This window comes from Coturnix japonica, chromosome 5 (genome assembly GCF_001577835.2).
Source record: "Coturnix japonica isolate 7356 chromosome 5, Coturnix japonica 2.1, whole genome shotgun sequence".
Lineage (NCBI taxonomy): Eukaryota > Metazoa > Chordata > Aves > Galliformes > Phasianidae > Coturnix > Coturnix japonica.
In genome coordinates this window covers 41,874,357-41,891,249 of record NC_029520.1, presented here as the reverse complement: position 1 = coordinate 41,891,249, position 16,893 = coordinate 41,874,357, and the positions used below count along the sequence as shown (strand labels likewise).

The 16,893-nt window shown below is 37.1% G+C and overlaps 1 long non-coding RNA gene across 4 annotated transcripts in view; it reads right to left on the bottom strand.

Annotated features, from left to right (window-relative positions):
- The window catches only part of LOC107315262, a 140,346-nt gene that overhangs the window by 38,550 nt on the left and 84,903 nt on the right, over window positions 1-16,893 (bottom strand). For 2 of the 4 annotated variants that reach the window (XR_004307478.1, XR_004307479.1), the window contains exon 3: window positions 14,433-14,573. The exons of the other annotated variants lie outside the window; for them this stretch is intronic. This is a non-coding gene — a long non-coding RNA (uncharacterized LOC107315262). The remainder of the gene's footprint in view (window positions 1-14,432; window positions 14,574-16,893) is intronic. 4 annotated transcript variants of the gene reach the window in all.

Sequence of the window (16,893 nt, the reverse complement as noted above, 5' to 3'; positions counted from 1 at the left end):
AGAAAGAGATAAGTGAGTCAGTACACCTAGGATTTAGTTTTGGCTGAAGTTCAGCCCTGTTTTAAAACAACAGTTCATGATTACTTCTAACTGTACCAAAAACAGCAAGAAATATAAGAACTGTGTTTGGTTTTAATTAAGCTTTCCTGTCTGCTGAAATAATTCCACTATGTCAGATACAAAATCTGTTCTAACACTGCAGAGCTGCCTTTGGACTACATTCGTGTAGTCACCTGGAGATTAAAGTAGATCATACTCCCTGTAAAAAGAGCAGACCATGTACATGAACACACCTAGATCATGCCAATGCAAGTACAAACATGAGTCTAAACTGGCAAAAAAACTGGATAGTCCTGTGCCTACACTACGAAAGTGTCCCAACATCTTGAAAACCTTGAAAAAGAAGCAGCATTTTTCTTGTTCAGCAAGTCAGAAGATGCCCTAAAACACCGTCACTAAAGGAAAGTGACTTTGATCCCACAGCTTCTTTAAGAGAATGCTGAAACATATTTGCTGCAGACATCAGGCTTTTTGATTAATGGAGGTATACTGTAATAAGACATCAGGATACTTGGATATAAAGCCATATTTTTCCTTAGGCTTTTATGAACTCTGTAAGGCCCAAGCATGAATCACATTCAGAAATGAGCTAGGTCAATCAGCTCTTGAAATAACTCTAAAGTGCTCTATCACCTCTTAGCCCCTAAAGATAAAAGATAAACTTCAAAACGCAGATGGACAGAGAAAAAAGAAACTGTGAAGGGTCAGGTCAGGGATTAAAGTAGTGGTGGAAATGCTTAGGGCAAAGAAGAAATGGAAATGTCAGAGGAAAAAAAAAAGCTGCAAGAAGAAGGATGGAGAGAACAGAGATACTGACTGAGAAGGGTAACACCTGACAGCACTGAAACACATGGAACAGGACAAAGGTGTGAAGTGAATAGCCCGGGGTGCTGGCAGGAGCTGCTTGGAATTGGAACAAAGGAAGAAATTTGCCCAAACTGCAATTAGATCACATTGTGGATTTTATTTCTTGGATGAAATTATCTCTCAATTCACTCCCCAGGAACCATTTATGACAATAGAAAAAAGGTGAGCATTATCTTATTTGGTCATTTGTCTTTTTAAACAATCCTAGAAAATGTTTCAGGACTAAGATTTGATTGAAGAATTTCTCCAAAAGCATTTCTTCCAGTTCTTAAGTGTTTGCTATGTGACATAAAGTTTCCTGGGTTCTGGGCACTGCAAAGGTGTGCTCTTGCAAACCCAGATGGATCAGAAAATACTGCTCCACCCTTTCCATAATATTCATAAATTAAAAGTTACCACCAATAAGCCATCAAAAGAAGAGTTTAAGGTTAGCTGTTTTATATCACATCACTATGGATTAGATATACTCTTATGGGGATTTATCGTGACTCAGATTAGAAGAATGGCAATTTGCAGCTCATAGCTGGTCCTCATGAGTTCATCTAGTCAACCATCAGCTATGATTTGTTTTTGTCTGCGTGCCTGAAACACCCAGTTTTCTCTCAAGCACAGCTGTAGGAACAGCCTTTTGTTAGCGTGCATGTGTTGGACAGATGTGATGAATTTTATTGCTCTTTCTTTTCAATTTTTCTCCGATTTGTACCTTCAGGAAAACACAGAGCTTAAATATGAATGTATGATAACCATTCTCACCATATGCTGTATTGCTTTTCAAACCACAGGTAAGAAAACTGCAGATATTTTGTATCTCTAGTTGTTTTGTTGTGCATTTTGTATGCAAGATGTTGAGGGTTTGTGATAAAGAGATGGCATGTAATCAGTCCATTCATCACAACACGTACATTATAGACAGCCTGTGACCACAGCCTTCTCTTGAGCACTTCTACACAGCACATGTGGTAACGTATTTGAAAATGTTTAGACAAAAAAGAAGGAAGTATGCTGGCATCTGAAGTAACTCATTAACTTAACAGAACAATCATATATCAACCAATCTCCATATAAAAATAGAGTATCACAATCCATAGTCAGGTTTCTGGTTGACATGTCCAAACTAGATACAGTAAGCATTCCGTGTAAGCACACTCCTGAGCCTGTCATATAAGAAACAATCTGGAAGGGTTAAAAGGACTCCTCTCCAAAATCCCTGCTATTTTTACCTCCTTTTCATCATCATAACTCAATTTCATTTCAGCTTGCAGCTTTTGAAGGGAGCACTTGAGAGCAGTATTTGAAAAGTGAGAGGTAGTATTATCATCATTACCCATACGCAAACCAGACATTTTCCCACAAAGAGATACTGTGATGCTTTTATTATGATTAGTAAAATGTTTTTTCAATCCACAGATGGAAAACACTGTCTAAAGTAAAAAATAATATATTATGTGTAAGTAAGTTTTACCTTTTCTGTCTGCTTCCAGACTGTCATTCATATGCCTTCCTCTATTTTATTACTACAGAATTTACCGCTGTTTACTCTTTAGCTTGTAGAAACCACCTACTAACTACATCAAATAATTTCCACAGCATCAATTAAATAATATATTTTTCTCTACCTACACTGGATCTTAAGCTTCAGTTTTACCCAGGGGTTGCTTAAAATTCCAAACGCTCCTAAATAGTTAAATTTTGCAGAGTACTTTAGCAACTGGTTTCAAAGAAACCATAAAAACTCAAGCTTTTCTATTTTCCAGTAAATGTCAAAAGTACAAATTCTTGTGTAAACAAAGCATTTTTCTAAATTCTGTATCTAACTTTGTAATTCATTTTTCATTTTTGCATTTCTCCTACAAATGATGACAAATAATTTCTTTTAGCTCTCTCGTTAGAATCTACTCCCACATTCTTAGCAGGGGTAAAAGAAAGATGACTCGTTTATTTGTCTTAAACAGAAAAGATCTAACAGACAATGTGTTTTCAGTTGGTTACAGTAAAACTCAAGTACTTTCAACTGCTTCAAAATGCAAGTGGAGCCAATGAATTAACTTCTAATGCAGTCATAAGATGGTAACTAATAGGAAAGCCTAAAACCAAGATTCTATGAGTGCTCTGGTTGAAGGTTTTGGAAAGACTTAGCTCAGCAAAGACACCAGAGAGCACCATCCAGTTTCACATCCATACACTGACTGCCACTGGCAGCCCCTAGGCAGTGACTCCTCATTTCAGGCAGCTTCGCTCTGATGCTCACCGCCAGTGATGGGGAGTTTGGGCATTTGTCTTGGTATATGTGTATTGCCACACTGAATCCTTTTTGAAGGATTTGTTTTACAGATACATGCCTAGACCTACTGGAAATATAATGATTTTGTATTAGAGGATATATTTTTTAAAAGTTATATACTTTAGAAAACGAACCTGTTTCCATTCTGGAATCTGAATATTCCTCTATCTTAAAATATCTAATACTGAATGGAAAAGATCTTACATTCAATGAAGAAAATATCATCTCCTGTGAAGACAAAGATATTATAGTTCCCTTGGTCTGCATAGGTCCATTTCCTTCTAAATGCATACATTTTAGTCTGCAGTTAGTTTTGGATAATAATATTATTCTTTGCTAAGTATTTTAAATGATGTATCCAGTATCTATTCTATCAAATGGTTGCTATAAAATAGTTATAAAAAGGCAGATTAAAAAGCTGGAATTTAGTCAGTGATGTGCATATGCTATTTTGAATATCATTTTCATATGTTATTTCCTCAATATAGTATTTTCTTATGAACTTATCAATAATATTAAAACATAACAGAAAAAATAAACACAAATAAACTACAAGAAAGAGAATAATCTCTTTTTTTCTTGCATTCCAGGTATTTAATAAAGTACAGCTTCCAGTACATGCAAGTGTTTATTGACTGAAGAGTGGTGGGGGAAGTGGGAGGTGGAGGAATGTGAGGGAGATTCTTGTTTGCTTGTTGCTTAAGTGGAGTAATGGTTATATTTTAGAGGAGTGATGGTCTCTGAAGAAGGTTCCTCTTACTAACAAGAAGTAGCCAATAAAGATATTAGCCTAACTTTGGATGTCAGAAGAGTAGTACAGTACATGAAGTACAGCATTTATGTGTACTTTCATTAATCTTGAATTTTAAAACCTCTTTTTTCTACTTTTTTTTCCTGCTTTTTATGCAACTTCAATGCTCTTTTAACACTTCTTAGATGAATAATATATGCATATTCATAAAGAGAATTTACTAAAAATGTTGTCATAAAAATGTATTTTACTTCATAAACTGTGGAATAATTCAACAAGTGTACGTAGATACCAGGAGAAATTACTCAGTTCTGCAGTACATTTAATCTCCTGCATTTGCAGTGGTTTAACTCAGAGGGTACCGTCTCTTTGAACTTCTTGCCCAGCAGAGGTAGACAAGATGCCAAGAGAAGCTATTCTTCAGTAGCAACCAATTCTGATGGAGATCAACTGCTTTCATATGCTGCCAATATCCTGTTTTCATTCATACTTTAATATAAAAATTGCTTTATTAACTATTATGTTTATTATTATTTATTATAATTATTGGAATTCCGCAAAGCTTTTAAAATGAAATTAAGGAGAGATTCTTCAGTCACACTGAACTGACAGAGCAGTTTTCTCAAAGATGCTCATCTACTAGAAAAATATTCATCTTTACAACTTCAAGTCTGCATACCACATGAACTACAGACGTATTTATAACTAAGCCTATGAAAAAAAGAAGTTTTTTCATTTTGCTCCAATTTTTTTTTTTTTTCCAGGTTGGTCATTCACCAAATAATTTAAAACTTCAACTTTTTATGTTCTTGTAAATTATTTATTCCTGTCTCTCCTTACTGAATTTATAGAACTATTTTATATGCAGCAACACACACACACACACGAAATCCACAAAAATCAGCATAAATATTTCTTTATCCTTGTATAAATTATCTCATTATTACAGTGCTTGATTTCTCTACAGTTTTAACAAAACACTTCCTCTATAGCTGTTCCTAAACCATAAGACAATATCTACTGCATACAAAACAATAAAAAACATGGAAAGCTAGAAAAGCTGATTTGACTTTCCTAACCAAGAAGAGTCCCTTCTATCTAGCCATCTTAGAACCCATATTGTGCACAGTCCAACAAACAACACAGATATTTCACTCATCAAGAACCTGAAATCTGCATGGCTTCCCACCAGAAAGGATTTTATAAAGAATGAAACAATGAAGAAATTTAGTTTTAGCAATTTTGTTGGCTTACCCTGAAAAAATATATATATAACAAGTAATTCACACTTGTTCAAGTCTGATATTTCAATGACTGTTATACATGGGCGCCTGCATAAAAATAAAAATAACTTTAAAAAGAAAAGAAAAAATGAGTAGAAAGGGAGAGAGTACTAACAGATCAATTTTGGGAAATATAAAATTTTCTATATTATTTTACAGTAGAGTGGGTACATATGAAGCTCTTTCCTAATAATTTTCCTGACTTGCCTGAGAACTGACTTCTAGTTTCCTGTTTCAACATTAAAAAGTAGGGAAGAAAGTCTGTTCTGTTTCCCTCTGGTGACCACTTTCACTGAAGTAGGAATCAATTCAGATTCACAATGAAGTAGCAGAGCAGGAGATGACCCTTTAAGACAACCATTCATCCCTCTTGTAGCCAATTATGTAATTTGTGAATTAGATTTTCCATGCACCTGAGGAATGAGATGTACTTTAGGTAAAAAGAACAGGGACAAAGATTAAACAGAGATAAGAGCTATATTCCCACATTCTGCTTCAAAATTTCAGAAACCATTTTCAGTTTTGAGACCAACGTATTTGAATGCAACAGGTCACTCCACTTAATATGTCACCCTCTGTTCTAAGAAGTTCTCCCTATGTGCCAGGTCCTCTTTTCAAGAATTCATTTGTGAAACACTTTAAAAACAGAACTAAACTCGCCTCTGCACTACTTGGAATACATTCCCTGATTGCATTTGAGAGCAGGAAGACATGTTATGTTGTTTCTTGTAGGTATAATGTCTCCAGTCACTATGGCTTAATATTCTTCACCCTTAGCTTAACATGTTAATTCAGAACTGAAGTATCAGTAAGTCAGACACATGGCTTTTTTGTTATTGTTGTTGATTTGTTACATTTTTCCTTTGTACTAACATGGAATCAGTAACTCCAGGTTGAACACAGAATTTTCTGTCCTTCCAACTCTTACTGCATTCAATTTGCCTAGTACCTGATTATCTCTTCAATTACTAGTGGGGAAAAAAGAGCGATACCCTCACATACATCTTTCCCTGTCTCACCAGGTGCTTCACTGGAAAAAAAAGAGTTATAGAAAATATTTAATATAGGACCCTTTGTAGTGAATTCATCATCTTCTGAAATGTCTTTATTCCAGCACAACTTCCCTTCCATTCACATGATTTGTATTTCCTGTCACAGCCCAAGGAATTTCTATATTATTTCCATTTCATGTATCCATCATATGAGACAAGTTTAAGGAAATCAATAATAATAATAACTTTTTACCCATTCATCTTTAGAAAGACCATTTTGTTTGAACTTCTACATTAATGATGAAAAATTGACTGCAGTTGTGCAGAAGAGCTTAGTTATTAAAATCTGAGTTAATCAAACAGAAGGAGATCCTCACTGTCTTTTAATGTAGTATCCACAAGATCTGATTGTCTTTCTTCTGGATTTTCTCTTTGTTCTCATAATCCTAAAACAATTTTCCCTGTTTATTTCCTGAAATAACATTTTTTATGGTCTATGAACTATTCTGAACATAACACACAAATAGTAATTACTTAGGTCAGAAAAGATGTCACAAATATTTTAAGCACCTTTAAATTCAAATTGAAATTTACCAAGGGCATACTGATATTCTTCTGAGCCCCAGGAGATGGAGGAATAGAAACCTGCTCAAATCCTGAAGTAACTAGAGAAGAACACAGCTGTATTTTGGGTCTGGTCAAAAACAAAGTTGATGCAGCATTTTCTGGGAAACCAGCAATAAACCGAAGAGCAGAGGACAGACTCCCTTTGTAGTGGAACTCTTTTGTCACCAAGACAACCAGAGGGAAAGGAAGAAAGCGGGAACTCATCAATAGCAAAATCTTGAAAGGTCCTTGTGACATTTCTGTTACTGTAAAAGGTCAATAAAGCAAATAAAGAAAGGCATCTTCTGACTGTCCTTCTAGAAACTATGAAAGAACTGGTTGAGAATGTATAGATGAAAATTTGCTGAGAGTGACCATGAAACAGATGTCAGAATTGACCATACTCGGTCAAAAAGGAGAACAGAAATATCATAAGTCGTGGACAGAAAAGTGCAAGGAATTCTTGGAGGTGTAAGTCCTGGATTTTTATGTAGTGTCACCAAAAATAAGAAAAGGAATTGAGGAGAGCTCTTACTGTTTAAAAAATAATAATAGCAAGGCAACTCATGGGCACAAATTATCCTGAACTAGAGCATCAACAGTCCAGGGATAAAATCAGAATATAACTTGTGAGGTAATAAAATACAGGAGAAAATACTCTGTATTTGCACTAGTTGCAGGAGATTAAGACAAATGTTGGTATATTCCATAACAGGAGTCTTCAGAAGGTTACAGTGTTAATGATATGAATTCACTGAAAATGTCAGCATAGCATCTGGGACAGAAAGCTGAGTAATAAAAAAAGAGCAGTGACAAACAGATTGGAAAACAGGTAAATTAGAGGGTTTTTAAAAAGTTAAGCTCAGTGAAAACTCTGTGGGTATTTTATTTTTGCCAATTTTTTATCTCAGGGGTGATAAATAAGTAAGGTTCCACGTAATCTGGAAAAATCAAACCAGGGAACAACTTCAAACTATATGATAATGGTTCACTTATCTTTCCTGTGGTAGGTATCTTTGTACATAGATTGCATGATGGTATACATACATTTATTAAAATGGAGATCCTACCAACACAGGAGAAGTTTCAAGCACTGTTAGGGTTGGGGCTATAACACCAAATAAACTTGGATAACTTCCCTGAAGAAAGAGGATTCATTTTTTCGAAGTCAAGATGTAAAGTCATTTAACAGAATTGGATTACACTATACAAACAGAGGGCAGGGAATGACAGAGCTGCTCTGCCTTAAAAGGTTTGAGGATTAAAGCAGATCAGTTCTGAGTGCGTACCAATTACATCCTGCCTAAACGAAAGACTGTCTGCAAGGGCTGGTGCAGTATTCACTAGTGGAGTACACTGTCATTTGCAAGCATTGTTCCTCAAGAATAAGCTAGGCCAAGTGGAAGTTAAAAGAACAGTAAGAATGACAGAACTCATGACCACTTCATGAGAGGTCATTTAATCTAAAGGAAAGAAATATGAATGGAGATATAAAAGTTTTCAGCTGTACAAAAAGTATCTGTAAGGAAGAGACTAAACAATTCTTTGTCGCCACTGGGGCCAAAACAAGAAATTGCATATTTAAATACCAACAAGGGAAATTTAAGGTCAGGCACTGCAAAAACTTTTCAACAACCTCAACAGCCCAAAAAAGCAGCTCAGCTCCATTACTGTAGTTTCTCAAAGAAAAACTTAGGCAAGTGTATCTGAAAAGTGGCTTAGACAAATATGACACAGCTTCAGATAAGAGGTATGCTATCCTGCGTCCCTTCCTGATTTATTCTCTGTGAATCTATCACTTGCAATTCTATACATTTTTGTTTAAAAGCAACTACTTACCAGCAATAGATATGTTAGATTTTCAATTACTTCTACTTGAAGATGAGTTGTTCCTATGAAATATTCTGTCTTGCAACAGATAATTATTTGCATTTATGCAGAAATCACTGACAGAGATTTAAGTTTTATTCTTCTAGCAGAAACTGGATTATGTGGTTCTAATGGCCTCTTTTGGCTCCAGCATTTCTGACACTACAAACAGATAAGTATCTGCTCGATATTTTCTCAGTATGCTATTGAAGATACTACTGAATCTTTCTTTCACAGCTTTATACCACAATACTAAGCATAAGTCCCTGAAAGGACAAAAAGTAGTTGGCTCAAAATGAAATATAATACAGTACTGCAAACACCACACTATTGCTGTATCGTATTGTACTATCTGAATGCTTCAGTGCATTCCCCAGAGATGTTAGGAACTCTCCATCCGTGGAGATATTCAAAACCCTGAGTAACTGAGTGTACCCAGCCCTGCTTTGACCAGAGGCTTGGACCACACAATCTACAGAAAGCCCTTCCAAACTCAGCCTCCTGTGATTTTGTGAACTGTAGACTGCAGAACACATTTATTACAGATCAGCCAAGTGAAAACTCGGAAGCATTCAAGAATGAAAGAAAAAAAAGTAAAAAACACATGAATAAAATTTTCTCTCCTATTCAGGTCCACGAGGATGTTTTTCAGAAGCGTCCTAATTTTTCTTTTTGTTCCAAGTGGATTATTTTTCTAATGAAAATTAGGCTGCCTTCTGCTCTCAGAGTGTGGAAAAGGGAACCAGTGGAAGTAAAGTTACCTGCTTTGTAAGATGTCAGCACATATGAAGAAATGTAAAAACAAGTATAAGATCTGATAAACAGGAGAACACGATAAAGTGCTCCGCATTAATTTGGAGTTATAGGCATCAACTTATGCAATAATTTAGAATAAATATTATGAAATTGCAAACACAAAAACTAGAAGTTGACAATGGAAATGAGTTAAAAGTAAAATGGACGAAATACTGGAAAGCATTCAGTGCACACAGAAAGACAGAAAATGGAGATGAAAGCTGAAGGAGTCAGCTTCCATGGCTCAGTGGGAGATGCTGTCATGTTCTAGCCCATTCCCCTGTTCAGGCTAGTTTTTCAAAATAAAGATTTCTTCCATATTCTGATCTAATCCATGAGAAGAAACCACAGACAAAGGCAACATAAACAACCTATCCCCACCATACAAGAGAGAGTTAGATGCTTCTCAAGGGGGGACACATATTAGTAAACACAGATAATCATTGGTTCAAGTTTCAACAAGAAATTGAACAAGTTTCAACAGAACAATGAGTAGTGCCTTTACTGATGCTGTGCACAAAAACTTGTGCAATTTGGACACTTACCAACTGTCTCTTGGAAGTTGGCATTTATATAATCTGTTTTGGAAACAGAAGTCTCCTTAATTCATTGAAATGGATGAAAAAAGGGAACGGTCATTGTAATTTATGTTATAGATTAGGAGTTAAGTGCTTTCATACAGGATGTAGAAACTGTGAATAAAAAAAACCTTCTCCAGCATGCTGTTTTAAACACAAAATTTGCATCCTTCACCAGCACAGCTTATCATTATTGTCTAAAGGGAAGGTTTAGGTGGGAATCGCCTTCATGGAGAAGCTGTGTAATTTTATAGTTAAGAATATGGTTTTCTCATATGTTAACAAATTCAACTAAAATTTACTAACAAAATAGGAATGTAATTTCATTTGGAAATGAAAAATAAAGGCAAAGTGGCTATTAAAGAGAATTCATCTGTGAATGGCAAATTGATTCCTAGAGCAAATGCACTCATTTTGCTCAAAGAAAGGATGTGATCTCTGACAGTTGGATAAAACTAGTAGGAAAAATAATTGCTTGATAAATCAGTGTAATTAAATTTTGTACACGTGAGTGCTACAGCACCTCAGTCTTCAGTGTAATATGAACAGCCCTGTGGCATAGAAACAGGACATAAATCTCAGCCCTTTAGTCCCTGAAAAATCTATTATTCAAAGAAACAGTGCACCTTTTCACTGAATTGTAGGGGTTGGAAGGGAGCTAGGGAGGTCATCTAGCCCAACCCCCTGCTAAAGAAGCTTCCCTGTTGTAGGTCACACAGGAAAGTATCCAGGCAGGATCTGAATATCTCCAGAGGAGACTCCACAGCTTCTCTGGGCAACCTATTCCATTGCTCTGTAACCCTCAAAGTAAAGATTTTTTTCCTTGTGTTTGTATGGAACTTTGTACATTCCAGTTTGTGTCCCATGCTCCTTTTTCTGTCATTGGGTACTGTTGAAAAGAGGCCTCATACACTAGACTCCTGCCCATCAGATATTCATAATCACTGATAATATCTCCCCTCAGTCTTCTCTTTGCCAGGCTGAACAGTCACGATGGGTGGTGAACAATTGTTTTGCACATCACTTGTTTTCAATATATATGTGAATACAAACATATATATATATATATATATATTATTATCATTACTGTCATTTCTCTCTGTGTTTTATGTCCCAGTAAATAGCTTTCATCTCAGCCTACAAGTCCTACCTTTTCTTTTTTTTTTTTTTTTTCTTTCTCATTCTCTTCTCCATCCCACTAGCAACAGGGAGTGAGCAAAAGGCTGTGTGGTATTCAGCTGCTTGTTAGCTTAAACCACAATGCAGTTGTCTGAAAGAAGGTGTCCATACAAGCATCAGTTGTTCACACTTCCTGCCATGCTCTGCAGATACCTAGCCTATGTGACCTAGAGAATGATTCAATTTACCATAGCTTAGGGAACCAGCAGCACCTTAGCTGAGTCACTCACTGAGCTCCAGTGATTCCACGCTAGACCTTTATTAACTCTAATAAGGGCCTACACATTGGAGATAAGACAATGTAACTTGCCTGTCCTCCCACTGACTATGGGTCTCCTAGGCCCACCAGGATGTCATGCATACCCTAAGGCATCTGAAATAACAGTAGTTCCTTGTGTGCAGGTGACTGTAGAAAGCTTATAGCCCACAAATAGGCTCCTACATGTAGGCATAACAAATTTAGGTATTTCAGATGCCAGTTGAATGCCTGGAATTTAGGAAATTAAACAGAAGTTTTTGCTGGAAAAGCAATGTTACTGCCATAGCATATGCATCGCTGGTAAGAAGTGGCTTATGATAGTTTCTACCCTGTAATTGAAGAGGATACTAACCAGAGAAAGCACATCACAAGCTCATTCATATATGTCCCTCAAGAGTACAAGGATATGTTGCATCTGCTGTCTTCAGAACTGGTCAAGCAGAAAGCACCAGTAAATACTTTTCAAAAGGATTACATAAGAGTGATTTCAGGGCTTAAGAGTCAACCTGTAGGATATCATAGGATACAATCACAGAATCATTAAGATCTCTAAGATCATCTACTCCAATCATCAACCCAGCACCACCATGCTCACTACATCATGTCCCCTCAGTGCCACATTTCTTGAACATCTGCAGGGACAGTGACTCCACATCTCCTCAGTCAGACGGATCCAATATCTCACCCCTCTTTCTGAGAAGAAATTTTTCCTGAGATCCAACTTGAACATCCCTAGAGCAACTTGAGGCCATTCTACCATTCTACTGTTGTTACCTGGGAGAAGAGGCCAGCTCCCTCCTTGTCACAGCCTCCTTTCAGGTACTTGTAGGGAGCAATAACATCCCCCTGAACCTCCCCTTCTCCAGATTAAACAATCCCTGTTCCCCTGGCCGCTCCCCATAAGATTTGTGTTCCATACCCTTTACCAGCTTTGTTTCCCTTCTCTGGACATGTTCTAGCACCTTGTATAATTTTTTGTAGTGAGTGACCCAAAAGTGAATACAGTACTCAAGGCATGGCTTCACCCATGCCAAGTACAGGGGAACAATCACCTTCCTGCTCATGCTGGCAGCACTATTTCTGATACAAGCCAATATGTTGTTGGCCTTCCTGGCCACCTGAGCTCACTGCTGGATCATGTTCAGCCAACTGTCAACTAATACCCCAGATCCATTTTTGCAACACAGCTTTCTAGACACTGTGCCCAAAGACAGTAGTGGTCCATGGAGTTGTGACTGAAATACAGGACCTGGCACCTTGTCTTGTTGAAATTCATCCCACTGGCTGCAGCCCATGATTCCTCTGTGATGTCTTCCTACCCTCTACCTATATGGTCAACTATAGACAACTATGAGTTAACTCACTCCACATTTCACATCAGATCTCATTGAAAGCCATCTCAATGCATTATTGCAAGATAGTATTTGAGCTAAAAAATCGTATCTCAGCTTCAACATTCAGGCTTAGTAGATGGCAAACTTCGCTACAGTGGTCTGTGCTCTACTATCTCAGAACACAGATGGAGTTTGTGAGTAACCCTTAATCATTCAGATATATTCAGACACTTTGGCTCTGACACCCTTATGGGAGAATGAAGAATAATATTAGCAATGAAATGAAGAGACTTCAGGCAACAAAATGACAAAACCCATGAGGGACCTTTGAGTACTGAGGCACTGTATCCAGACAGAAAAATATCAGTCCAGATTTGACTATGAAAAAAAAAAAAAAAAAAAAAAGAGTAAAATAAAAGTGAAGTTGTCTTTACTTTAAAGATAAATTAAGCAAAAAACAGTAGTTTTATCAATGATCAAATATGGAAAAAGTCAGCTTCCTAAACCAAATTCTCTAAAGATCTTCAGATAAAGTTATTACCCAAATGGTTTAGTGACCTCCTAACTTTACCATCAGAGTCTATCTGTGGGTATTGACCAGAGTACATGTGATTATGGAGGCAGGTTTACATAGGCATATTTGCAAATAAACTTATTCATTAAGTGGTTAGCTATTCTACTAGATTTGATTCTCCTAGATACATTAGTAAGGTCTTTGAGCTTGTTTCTATCCTGCTTTTTGTGAGCCTGCCATGTCTGGCAATATCCATAGTGTCCACCGAGAGGAAGATGCACTGCAGATGCTTGATTGCATCTTTTTTCTTGCTTGACTGCAGTGACTGCTCTGAGAAGTAAACAGTCACTCAGGAAAATAAGGTGCTGCAAATGCTCACTTTGTTACAGACTTGCTCACCTTCTTTCCCTAAATAAGTTTGTTCAAATTTACCTTCCAATCTGTGTAATCCCAAGTGTTTATCAGAGATCTCGCTCCACTCCAGGCAGAGAAAACATTTCAATTTTCCTCTGAGACTGTTTGCTCTTTTCCAAAACTGTTCTGTGCCTATATGCAAGATCATTTGTGTTTTTTTGTTTCGATAAGGCATTTATTCTTTATATTAGTTCCTGCTTTTGTTTGGTTTTTGTTTTCTTTTTACTTTAGGATGACAATATTATAAAGTTTTCAATCTCTAAAATAGTGTAAGGAAAAAACTGTACCTCCTGTTTTCTTCTAATTTTTTTAAGTTAGTTACTTAAAGAGAATACAGTTCACAAGGACACCGCCTTTCAGGGTCAGTGCCGAATTTATCTTAGGGCACATGCAGGTTAGGACTCCAAAAAAAGACTAATGAGCATGGCAGAAACATACCCTGTAATTTGTCATTGTAACAAAGCATAGCACCGTTATCAGGAATTTCAGGTGCACGTAGACTTAGCACAGTTACATGGAAATAAATTCCTTGGTTTGCTCAGTTAGAAGTGCAAGAATGCTGGATCAAATAGTGAAAAGGAGTTGTTGCCACAACATTTGTTTATGCAAATTGCCATTTTAAGATATAATATATGTACGGTTTGGCTTACCTTTATGGTTGCATACTGATTCTCTTTCAGTGCCTGCCCAAGTAAGTTTCTGTGTTCTGGAACAGGATGTGTCACAGAAGGCACAGGAAGACAAGGCACTTGGTTGTAGGTGTGGAGAGGTTAAACCACACTTTTCACATGCTTGCCATGAGAAAAAAGGGAAACCTTTAATTAGCTGGAATTTACTTACTGAAGGAAAAATATATATATATATAAAATTGTTCTTGTTTTTCCTTCCTGAGAAAAGACTAACATCAGCATCATCTTGTGAATAATTGGGCTTGGTCCCATTCCTGGTTTTCAGCTATCTGGAGTACAGTTGAGGCTGCTTTTTATTTGACTTTCTTCCCAGAGGGCCACTTCTCTACAGGAGAATTAAAGATATGCAATGCTTACACATACATTTCTTGCAATTCTGATAGCGGAGGAACAAGACCTGTTCTGAGTAAGCATGAATAATAAACAACACTGCAAGTTGCTACTGGGGGCTCACATGTCTGAGAGACAAGCACCAAAGGCCAACTCCCTGCTGAGAGAAGCAGATAGATTGCATATGTTATCAGAGATCTCCACTGCGTTCTGAGGATCTTACCACATAGTTAACAGGGGACTCTGAGAGCAAAATTCTAATTAAAATAAGTGGGCATTACATAACCAAGCTTGAAAGGCAATTTTTCTGCAATATATCCCCTAGTGACCAGGAACTGCTTTTATGTAAAGCATTTATGCAGCTCAGCCTCAGGAATTTAATGGTTGGGAGATGATAAGAAAATAATTTAGATTTTGGTATACTGTGGTCAAATTAATTTCAAGGGTGTGCGTGTGTGTGTGTGTATATATATATATATATATATGCCTAAGTACTTATAATCCTTAACTTCATTGTAACTCGTATCAACATCAAGGTCTCAGCTTTTCAGAAATGGATAGATAACACACATCACTCAGCTGATTTTTAGAAGACATCATGCTATATACAAATGTGCTTCAGAGAATGCCTTAGCTCCACCCAGTCATCCATCATATTTACGAATGCACTGGTGAGGGTTGGCAACATTTAGCTTGCTCTCTCTCTCACTCTCTCTCTCTTATTTTAATTGGTTTTTCTTTGTAATTTTCATGTTGTCCTCCCTCATCTCATTTAGTTTATCGATTCTGTTTTTCCTCCTGTTTCTTTCTTTGTTACTTTGAGATTAGCATCATGACATGAATTCTCACAGGGATAACCACCTGGGTAATCTCTGCCAAGTAAAACATCCAGCCTTTGCAAAGGGAAGTTCCTTTTGTCATAGGCAATGAAGAAAGTTGCTGGGAGGTCTATCTTTAGTGTCACAGATTTGCTGATAATCTGTCATACTGCTGCAGAGTCCAGGTGAAGTGCCGCCCCATGCACCACAAATATTTCTTCAAATTATCTCCGTGAAGGAACAACATACAGTGCAAAAGTATTCAGGCTGAAAAAGCTGGGGCTGTTCAGCCTGGAGAACAGAAGGTCTCCAGGGAGACCTGATAGCAGCATTTAAAGGAGGGACCAAAAGAAAGAAGGGACAGACTCACTAGCAGGGTCTGCTGTAATATGGCAAGGGAAAACAATTGCAAATTAAAAGAGGGGAGTTTTAGATTGGATATAAAGAAAAAGGTCTTTACAATAATGGGTTGGCACAGGTTGCCCTGAGAGGTGGTGGAAGCCCTGTCCTTGGAGACGTTCAAGGTCAGCCTAAATGGGGCTCTGTGCAACTGACCAGCTGTAGGTGTCCTTGTTCACGGCTGGGGAATTGGACTAGATGACTTCCAACTCAAAGGATTCTATGATTCTATCTGTACGCCTTAAGTCTGAGACTGCTTTGCTAACATAACTATCAGAAGGAGGGCCGGCATTCTGAAGAAAATATATCTATCATTAAAAATTAATTTCACTGATACATCTCAAGATGCATCTCAATCACATGAACAGGAATATTTCCAAGAAACATTTATGTGCTTTTTCCAACTGATTCTGTCAGCACTGGCTCTGTGAAACTATCCATCTACTTCAGCTTTCCTTCTGTTTACAATAGAGCTCACTTCCCTAGAAATTCTGCTGGACCTCATCTGCAGAGCTCAGGTACTCATTAAAACATCAACTAGTCAAAAGTTGTTCGTGGAAATAGTCTAAAAGTTGTGAATTTTGTTGTTGTTGTTGTTCTGATATTGCTGATGGGCACTTATAAGCTAAAGCTCACATCTGTGAGATCTTCAAATAGCAGGTTAGTCGTTAAGGTACACAGCAGGCTTATGTTCAGTTTGAACAACAAAGAGCAAGACCATATCTTTACCATCTTTTTAAACACAGTTTGATAAGTTGACTAATTACTGAGCTTCATACTGATACTACTCAAAATTAGATGCAGCCCTATTAAACCTTCATTTCTGGATATCTACTGAGAAACTGAACACCTGGAGATAACTGATTATGGATGGA